Genomic DNA, 11,168 nt, shown 5'->3' on the forward strand with positions numbered 1-11,168 from the left:
AGCAGTAAGTGTAACGGTTTCGCTATCTTCAAGTTTCCTTTTATTAGAAAGAATTTCTTTTAAAAACTTGGCATATGAGGGCATCTGCGTAATAGCTTCTGTAAACGGAATAGTGACGTTTAATTGTTTTAGTAGGTCGACAAATTTTTTAAATTGGCCCGCATCTTTGGTTTTAACAAGCCTTTGAGGGTAAGGGATAGGTGGTTTATAAGGTGGTGGAGGTACATAAGGTTCCTTCTTTTCTACGGTTTCCTTATTACTCTCTGCCTTTTCCTTAGGTTCACTTTCCTTAGTTGACCTTTCAGAGTTTTGGTTTTCTATCCTTGGGTCAGACGGTCCTTCCACTTCCGTTCCACTTCTCAGTATAATTGCATGAGCGTGGCTTCTTGGGTTAGGTTGGGGTTGGCCAGGAAATGTACCAGTTAGGGCAGTAGTAGGCGCTTGTTGTTGAGCTACTTGTGATATTTGCGTTTCCAGCATTTTGTTATGGGTAGCCAGGGCATCTACTTTACTTGCTAGTTGTTTAATTTGTTCGCCAGTGTGTACATTCTGGTTTAAGAAATCTTTATTGGTTTGCTGTTGAGAAGCTATAAAGTTCTCCATCATGATTTCCAAGTTGGATTTCCTAGGGGCGTTATTGTTAGATGTAGATGGGGTCGGCTTCTGATATCCCAGAGGTATAGCTGGGGCTTGATTTGGAGATTGTCCAGGTGCGTATAAAGCATTATTACTCTTATATGAAAAATTTGGATGATTCTTCCAATTTGAGTTATAGGTATGCGAATAGGGGCTTCCTTGAGCATAGTTTACTTGCTCCGCTTGGATTCCTGTTAGGAGTTGACAATCTGCAGGAGTGTGACCTTGGATTCCACAGACTTCGCAATTCTGAGTTATGGCAACTACTGTGGCTGGAAGTGATACATTTAAACTTTCAATTTTCTGGACCAGAGCATCCACTTTTGCATTAACATGATCAAGGTTACTTATCTCGTACATGCCAGTTTTCGTTTGAGGTTTTTCCACCATTGTTCGTTCGGTTCCCCACTGATAGTGGTTTTGAGCCATGCTTTCGATAAGTTGGTAAGCGTCTGCATAAGGTTTGTTCATTAGCGCACCACCGACGGCGGAATCTATTGTTAACCTCGTGTTGTACAGGAGACCATTATAGAATGTATGAATTACTAACCAGTCTTCTAAACCATGGTGTGGACAAAGTCTCATCATGTCTTTGTATCTTTCCCATGCTTCGAAAAGAGACTCGTTATCTTTCTGTTTAAATCCATTTATTTGGGCTCTTAACATAGCTGTTTTGCTTGGCGGAAAATATCGAGCAAGAAAAACTTTCTTCAACTCGTTCCATGTGGTGACTGAGTTAGAAGGAAGAGATTGAAGCCATCTTCTAGCGCTATCTCTTAGTGAGAAAGGAAAAAGACGAAGTCGAATTGCCTCTGAAGTGACACCATTAGCTTTAACAGTATCAGCGTATTGGACAAATACGGATAAATGAAGGTTAGGATCCTCGGTAGGATTCCCAGAGAATTGGTTCTGTTGCACTGCCTGCAACAGTGAAGGTTTGAGTTCAAAGTTGTTTGCTTCGATTGCAGGTGGAGCAATACTTGAATGCGGTTCATCTTGCGATGGAGCGGCGTAATCTCTAAGAGCACGAGCTGGTTCTGCCATCTCGGGTATCGAAGGGAAAATATTTTTGAAATCAGGAAGTTCTACAGGAGGGAGATTGTTTGCAGCACGATATTCCCGAATTCTTCGTAAGACTCGGAGATATAGTTCGATATCGTTGATTCGTAAGTAGAGCGGTTCGCCTTGAGAGCGAGTGCGTGGCATACAAATCAACGAAAGAAAGAAAAGAAAAATAAAAGCCTTAGTCTCTACAGCGTAACAGGAGAGTTACGATATCGACTAAATAAAAGTCCCCGGCAACGGCGCCAAAAACTCGATCGCTCGACTTTATGAGTCGAATTGGGGTACAAACTGCAAGTGCACAGTTCTATCGCGTAGTTTTAAAAGATATCGATCCCACAGGGACTTATGAATCGATATACCGTTATCTAAGGTTACTTCGTAAAGCTAAGGCAGATGATATTTTGATTGTTTGGGGGAAACGTTAAAACTAAAATAAGTTCTAAAATAAATATCTAATAAGCGGATATCGGTATGTAATTCGTCGTAATTAGGGAATCAATTCTTTATTGGTTTCTTGGTTTTAAAGTAAATCTTTTCAGTTGACGCTATTGGTTAAAAGTTTTATCTCAAACTCTCGCTCTGTTGAATAAACTATGATTTTATATTAACGTAGCTGTCACTTATAGTTAAGTCAAAAACCACTTTTTGAAAACAGTAGAATCCGTAGAAACTCTTTTTAAGAAAACACTAATCGTTTAAACACCCTTATCTCAAACTCTCGCTCTGTTGACTTAGGTTATATAATTAAACTCAAATGCTTAACTCTCGCCCTCACATTCAATCTTTAAAAATACTTTTTGAAAAAGGTTAGAATTTAATTAACTCTAAAAATTGCTCTCGCCCTGATCTAGAATTAATGTCCAATTTACACTGTCCAGTCAAAACCTCAAACTCTCGCTCTATTGATTTTAACTTCTTTATGTCTTTTACTTTCGTACAAAAACTTTGTTATTAAACCTGTAAATTGAGACCGTAAAAAGAGTGATTTTAATTTTAAACTTAATTAAACCAACTTAGTTTTGATTCCTTCATTCCGCTTACTTTACATACCGATACCTAAATAAATCAGCCAGACATGCTAAACAGACTTAAATAAATAACATGCATAAACAGATTCATCACAGGCAAGCAGCAAAAATTAATAATAAAAACAAGTATATATAAATTCAACAAATAAATAAAGAACCTGAATAATTAAATAGCAGTCTTGAACACTCCACCACAGACCGGTTGGATTTGTTCTTGAGTTCTTCAATCAGGCAGAAAAATAAAACGAAGGAATAAAAAAATTAGATTCTAACGTAAGGTTAGATCCGGTAAAAGGTACACAATAGTTTCCGGTGTAGAAACTATTGTGCGAAAAATTAATTAAGAGCTGGAAAAGAAAATAGAATTTCAAAAGGAAAACAATATAAAAATTTGTCAAAGTAATACTGTAAAAATATGCCTAAGCTGCTGGAAGAAAAAAATGCGAAAACGGCAAAAATCTGGAAAAAGTCTGGGAACCCCGAGCTTTCCAAAAAGCTACTATTTATATGCCACCTCCTGCAACTGCTTCCGTGTCAAAAGTCTTCAACGTGCAGAATAGTTGGGCGTGGAAATAGGGCTCAACTCTCTCTCAACGTCTCTGAAGCGTTCCTTGTGCCTCAAATATAGGGGAATGGTGTGACGTCCGTCACACCATGTGTGACGCTCGTCACACAAGTGCATATAGCGTGACGCTCGTCACAACCTCTGTGACGCTCGTCACAGGCACAACGCCTGTGCCTTCTTTGGGCTGGGCTTGGCTTTTGCTATTTGTTTCCAGAAACTTCTTTTTGCACCTCCTTTTCTTCCTTTTTTTACTTTTGCTTCAAATAGATACCTGAGATAAATAGAAAGGAAATACCGCGTAATATCTGATAAAATGAAATAAATTAGAGTAAATAATAATATAATTTAATTGAATTAAGTCCTAAAATATGATATAATTTCATGTTATCAGTTTTGTATTCCTCTTTTCCTTTTATCTATAGTGAATGTAACATTTTTCAAAAGCTGTTCTTTTATTGTTTTTCGCTTTTCTCTTTTTTTTTTTTCGGATCACAAGCTTTTGCTTCTGTTTTTTTTTTTTTTTTTTTTTACATTCACTTACTGCAAAGCTACCCCAAACTTAAAAGTTGCTATTCCAACAGCAACCCCAAACTTAGATAGAAACGTAGAGCTGAAATTAATCCTCACATACTCTGAACAGGGTAGGATAGTTACAAGGTCATGGATTGAGAAGAACGGGTATATCAGAAACAAATGAATAACAGGCTCAACAGGGTTAAACAATGGATAATAATAATAGATGGGATGGCTAGAAAGGCTCTAGGTGATAAACAAAAACATGCCTCAGTGTGTGTATTCATACAGCTAATAATAAAAAGAACATACGCAAACCATGATTGATAAAGACATACCTGATATCTCTCATATGATGATAAGTGTTTGGCTTTTTCTGATCTCACCATGACGGGTTAAGATGACTTGTTCTATCATACCTCTGAGTTCAAAGCTCATGTGCTCTTGGTTCTGATGTTAATCTTAACCAGTGCGTCCAATCATAAACAACAACATCTACAGTCAAGGGGACTGAATGAGAGGACAACCAAGTATTTGGTGTAAGTAATCAGGACAACCACTAGCCAAACGCAGTCACATATCTAACGAAATAAACAGGAAAATGTATGTAAACAAAATCAAATTCATTAGATTAAGACAACCCATAATAGGTGATTACATCAAGGCAAAAGAAAATAAAAAAAACTGAATAAACCAAAAAGAAAAATACACAAAGAAAAACCAAAAGTACAAAAGCATAACATAATCAAAGCCAATCACCCAGTCCACCGTTACGTTATGCAGCCCATACGCGTATTTAGCTCCCTTACGCGTATCATACGCGTATTTAGCTCCCTTACGCGTATCATACGCTGCTTAAACCAGTGAAATTTTTGATTCGCATAACAGATCACGTATCGGAGCCTGATACGCGTATTACATGGAGCCTTACGTGTATCATACGCGTTTCACCAGAGGAGCGCTATTTTGCAATCCAATACGCGTATCATGAAGTCCATACGCGTATTGGCAGTCCAGTGTGATTTTTTTTCTCCATTCTTTCTAAATCCACCTTTTAGCGAACGACTAACCACGATGATACCTGACTCAAGTGACATGAACAAATGCTCAATAAAACTAGAATTCAAATTTCAACTGACTCGACAAAATTAAAACAACAAAAAAAAATTCAAACCTCCCTTGGGTTGCCTCCCAAGCAGCGCTTCGTTTAACGTCGCATGGCTCGATGGGACACCTCATACTCAGATGAGTTTAACAGTTTCAATTGGTCCCCCTTCACCGGGATTATATGGTTTCAACCTCTGACCATTAACCTTGAAGGTGTCGCCATTCTTCTCATTTAAAACTACTGTGGTTCCTCCTTTCTTTGGTACCACATGCACAGGACTTACCCACGAGCTGTCAGAAATGGGGTAAATCATTCCCGAATCTAACAACTTTACAACCTCTTTACTTACCACTTCTTTCATCCTTGGATTTAACCTCCTTTGTGGTTGTACTACTGGTTTCTGATTACCCTCCATCAGTATCTTATGCATGCATACTGTGGGGCTAATCCCTTTTAAATCCTCAATAGTCCAACCAATACCACTTTTATGTTTCTTCAGTACCTTTTCATCTTCTAATTCTGGTGAAGCTCTCAGATCCTCCCACCTGCGTGGTTTGGATTTCATCCAAGGGGGTTGTGTATCCAGCATAGCAAGCACCCCTTTTTCTTTTTCATCATCATTCTCCTCAATCTCTCTGACCGACAGACTAAGAACTCTTTCCAACGGTAATTCAGGAAACTTTCTTTGAATTGTGCTAGTTACAATTTGATCAATTACTTCCACGGAGTGGTTTGTACACATATTCTCTTTATGTTTCATAGTATCCTGGACATCAATTCTGAGCTCTTCATCATATACCTTTAGGGTCAATGTACCTCCCTCCATGTCTATCATGCATGTACCTGTTTCTAAGAAAGGTCTGCCCAGAATCAGAGGTATCTCTTCATCTTCTGGCATTTTCAAAATTACAAAATCAACAGGAAAAACAAATTTATCAACTTTGACCAGAACATCCTCAACTACCCCAAAAGGTCTCTTCACTGAGTGGTCAGCAAATTGAAGTGTCATTCTGGTATCTTGAACATTTCCAATTCCTAGCTTCCTTTAAATAGACAAAGGCATAAGGCTAACACTAGCCCCCAAATCAATCAGCGCCCTTTTAAAGGACCTATCTCCAATGGTACACGGGATGGTCACAGAACCTCTATCTGGCTTCTTCACTGGAATCTTCATACCCTGCAAAATAACACTACAAGTTTCAGTTAGTATAACTGGGTTAGTGTCAGTGGTGCGCTTCTTGGAGATGATGTCTTTCATGAATTTCGCATAGATAGGCATCTGCTCGAGTGCCTCAGAGAATGGAATATTGATTTCTAATTTCTTGAACAACTCCATGAATTTCTGAAAATTTTTCTCATCTTGCTTCTTCTTTTTGTTTCTTTGTGGGAATGGGAGCTTAATGATGGGTTTTGGTTCAGTGAGCTTTTCTTGTACCACCGGCGGTATTACAATTTCTTCCTCAGGTGGTGCCTTGTTTTCTAAGATTTCCAGGTCCACTTCTAGCAATTGATCTTCTTCTTCATCCTTCTTCCTAAGATCTTCAACAGATCTTCCGCTTCTTATTGCTACCGCACTCACATTATTGTGCTCCCTCGGATTTGTCACTCTTGCACTAGGTAATGCGCCCGGTGTTTGAGATTTTGTTATCTGTTGTGCTATCTGACCCAATTGAATCTCCAGATTTTTAATGGATGCATTGGTGCTTTTCTGATTATTCCTGGTTTCTTCCTGGAATTGCATAACCTGAGTCGCCATCTTCTCTATAGCAATCTCCCAATCCTCTTTCTTTGGTACTTATTGCTGATAAGGTTGCTGTTGCGACTGATATTGTGGTTGGTAAGGTGGTTGTTGTTGTGGAGGTCCTTGCTTCTGGATATCACCTTGCTGATCTTTCCAAGAGAAATTAGGATGATTTTTCCACCCCGGATTATACGTATTTGAGTAGGGATTATTCTGCCTCAGGTAATTTATAGCTTGCACTTGTTCTGCGGTTGCAACACAATGCATGGCAAAGTGTGGTCCACTATAAATCTCACAAATCATAGTCTGAACCGGTTGAACTTGAGCAATAGTCTGGGTACCTAAATTCATCGCTTTCAGTCTTCTTTCAACCTCAGCTGCAATCTGGTCTTCCATTTTCACTACTTGATTTGCTAATTTCAAGTCAACTTTTCCCTCCGGCTGACTCTCAGTACGGTCATATAATTCCAAATGCCCATTCGCTACAATAGCTTCGATGATCTTTTTGATACCGGTTGCTGTTGAAAAATTAGACGAGCCACCAGCAGCTGTATCAATGAGTTGCTTCGTTCTCATCTTCAGTCCGTTTACAAAATTCTGCATTTGTTCAGTTGCATCCAGATTATGTGTAGGACACGCAACTAAACAGCTCTTGAATCTTTTGTATGCATCTCCAAGTGTCTCTCCGTCTTTCTGTTTAAAATTCACAATGTCATACCTCTTACGGATATACACAGAAGCAGGAAAGTACTCGTTCAAGAATGCTGTTTCCATTTGTTGCCAAGTAGTAATGCTTCCTGCGGGTAGGGAATAGAACCATTCCTCAGCATCCTCAGATAACGTGAATGGGAACATGACCAATCTCTTTGCCTCTTCAGAATGCCCATCAATTTTTAATGATGTAGTCATAGTCAGAAACCTCTGCAGATGCTTGTTTGCATCCTCATTGATCTTTCCTGAAAAAGGTTTGCTTTCTAACTGACGGATAGTTGAGGGATGTAACTGGAAGTGAGCAACATTAACAGGTTGGTTAACAATGGTCAACCGCACTGCTGGGTTGTTCTGTCTGCCATAGTCACCTAAAAGTCTTTCCGCTGGAGGCGGGTCTGCAGCCATGTCAACAGTGTCTGGATGTGAATCTGTGTCTGACTCAGATTTTTCGGAGTGAACAGAGACTGGTTCTTCGGTGTCAGAGTTTGCCCGTTTTTTTCATCTAGCTTCTCTGAGATTTGCGTACAATGTTCTCTCTGGTTCTGCGTCAAAATGAAAATCAGCTGAGGCCTTACCTCGCATACACAGCTTAGACAGAAATTAGTTACAATAACAATAAAAATAAAATTAAACAGTAAATAAAATTTTGGATGCAGAGCAACAAAATTCTAATTGAAAAGAAATTAATAAACTCTATTATCTTTGGCAGTCCCCGGCGACGGCGCCAAAAACTTCATGGGAAAATAGCAAGTGTACTATTTTTCTCACTGTAGTAATAAAAGGGAAATTCCCCGTTTGTCGATCTCAAGGACTGCTTGACGATACATAGTTTATAGATTGTTTCAATTAGACAAAAAGCCTTTGGTTTTTGTGTTGCGAGTAATTATACTATCAATTGCAAATAAATAAAATAAATAAAATGGTTGAACGAGAGACAAATTAGAGTAGATTGCTAGGGTTCGGTGAATGAAACTTCCTGTAACAGATATAATTTATGAAGACTTGGACAATAATCTTGTCCAATTGATTCCGGTCCTCAAGGGTATCTATTCCTAACTCCTTAGTGAAAAGACATTTGATTATGTAACCTAATTACTATGTCCATAAATAATTAAGTTCATACTCAAGCATTCAAATATCAAGAATTACCGGTCAGATAGAATATCCCTAGTCCTAGGTGATTTTTACTATCCAAAGTTCTTATACAGATCAATGAATAATTGCTGTCCAGCTTAAACTATTCATATTAATCATCATTCGTTGGTCCGACGAATAAAGCATAAAGAACGGTAATAAGAACAAATCAATTGAGATGAAGAAATAGTCAATGCATTCATAAACATAAAATCTGTCACATTCAGAATCAGGGTCACTCCCTAGCAATGGGGGGGTTTAGCTACTCATAATAGAAATAAAAAACAAAGATGAAAATTGTTGTCATTATAGAATTTCTTGAGGAATCAATCTTCAATCGTCGAAAAACTCTTGAACATATGAATCCTCCGATAATCCTTGAGTCTCCAGCTCCCAAAACGCGTCTCTCTTTTATCCAAAATTGTCCAACCCCCGCAAAATCGCGTTCTCCCATGTAAATAGCTACGCAGTTGGGCTTTTCCTGATTCTGGGCTTCATACGCGTATTGCTCTGTTCCATACGCGTATTGCACGTAAGACAGCATCTGTTACGCGTATTGCTCAGTTTCATACGCGTATTGCACGTAAGACAGCATCTGATACGCGTATTGCTAACTCCCATACGCGTATCACCAGAAGCTTGTCTTTTTGCTTGATTTTCCACCCCTCTGGTCCTTTGCGTATACTACGCGTATTGGGGAGGTCCATACGCGTATCATGTAAGGCAATACGCGTATGGACAGCAGGTTCTCCAAGAATTGACTTTTTCTTCCGTTTTCTTGCTCTGGCTCAATTTCGCATCTGACGTTTGATTCCCTGAGTTTCCAAACTAATTTTTGACCTGCTAACATACCCAAAAGTGTAAAATATCCTCAAGAAACTCATAAGTAACAACACACTCCATATTATAGAATTGAGCTTATATCTAACTAAAAATGCTTAAGTTTACGCAGTTTACCTGACTTATTTACGGTTAAATAGTGAAATACCTAGCATAAATGGTGACTGATCACAACCCCAAACTTAGCTTGTTGCTTGTCCTCAAGTAACATTCTATCACCATCAAAGATCATGTCACCCCAAACTTACTGTAAAACAGTTATTGCCACAATACTGCTGCAATCTTTCGCACTGGACCTCTTGATGTTTTCTCAGGTTTTCTGATTTTTCCACATAACCAACGAGCCAGAAACTCTTTCCCTCAGAGATATCACTTTACCTGTCAGCTCATATCACACTCTCACCATGTCTCTCTGGGTTAAAGTGTTATCATGCTCAAATCACAGTATGCAATATCAAATCAGAAGTTTGAATAAATTCTCTCATCCTATCAACATGTACAATCACACATGCTTTTTGAGGTCTTGGGTTGTAACGGGGCTTTGGTTTAGGTGGGGTATGAAATTGGAACAAAGGTTTTTGGTTCAGAGTACATGAAATCATTCTCTCACTACGTTTCTTTCCTATTCTTCCTGTTGGGTTTTGTATTCCTCTTTTCCTTTTATCTATAGTGAATGTAACATTTTTCAAAAGCTGTTCTTTTATTGTTTTTCGCTTTTCTCTTTCTTTTTTTTTTCGGATCACAAGCTTTTGCTTTTGCTTTTTTTTTTTTTTTTTTTTTTTTTTTACATTCACTTACTGCAAAGCTACCCCAAACTTAAAGGTTGCTATTCCAACAGCAACCCCAAACTTAGATAGAAACGTAGAGCTGAAATTAATCCTCACATACTCTGAACAGGGTAGGATAGTTACAAGGTCATGGATTGAGAAGAACGGGTATATTAGAAACAAATGAATAACAGGCTCATTAGGGTTAAACAATGGATAATAATAATAGATGGGATGGCTAGAAAGGCTCTAGATGATAAACAAAAACATGCCTCAGTGTGTGTATTCATACAGCTAATAATAAAAAGAACATACGCAAACCATGATTGATAAAGACATACCTGATATCTCTCATATGATGATAAGTGTTTGGCTTTTTCTGATCTCACCATGACGGGTTAAGCTGACTTGTTCTATCATACCTCTGAGTTCAAAGCTCATGTGCTCTTGGTTCTGATGTTAATCTTAACCAGTGCGTCCAATCATAAACAACAACATCTACAGTCAAGGGGACTGAATGAGAGGACAACCAAGTATTTGGTGTAAGTAATCAGGACAACCACTAGCCAGACGCAGTCACATAGCTAACGAAATAAACAGGAAAATGTATGTAAACAAAATCAAATTCATTAGATTATGACAACCCATAATAGGTGATTACATCAAGGCAAAAGAAAATAAAAAAAACTGAATAAACCAAAAAGAAAAATACACAAAGAAAAACCAAAAGTACAAAAGCATAACATAATCAAAGCCAATCACCCAGTCCACCGTTACGTTACGCAGCCCATACGCGTATTTAGCTCCCTTACGCGTATCATACGCGTATTTAGCTCCCTTACGCGTATCATACGCTGCTTAAACCAGTGAAATTTTTGATTCGCATAACAGATCACGTATCGGAGCCTGATACGCGTATTACATGGAGCCTTACGCGTATCATACGCGTTTCACCAGAGGAGCGCTATTTTGCAATCCAATACGCGTATCATGAAGTTCATACGCGTATTGGCAGTCCAGTGTGATTTTTTTTCTCCATTCTTTCTAAATCCACCTTTTA

General features: G+C 38.5%; 1 non-coding gene across 1 annotated transcript; it reads left to right on the top strand.

Annotated features, from left to right (window-relative positions):
• Window positions 1–1,195: 1,195 nt before the first annotated feature.
• LOC127098706 (small nucleolar RNA R71) lies at window positions 1,196–1,302 on the top strand. The gene has a single exon (XR_007793409.1). It is a non-coding gene; the product is annotated as a small nucleolar RNA R71 (small nucleolar RNA).
• The last annotated feature ends 9,866 nt before the right edge of the window (window positions 1,303–11,168 follow it).

Source organism: Lathyrus oleraceus, chromosome 6 (assembly GCF_024323335.1).
Source record: "Lathyrus oleraceus cultivar Zhongwan6 chromosome 6, CAAS_Psat_ZW6_1.0, whole genome shotgun sequence".
NCBI lineage: Eukaryota > Viridiplantae > Streptophyta > Magnoliopsida > Fabales > Fabaceae > Lathyrus > Lathyrus oleraceus.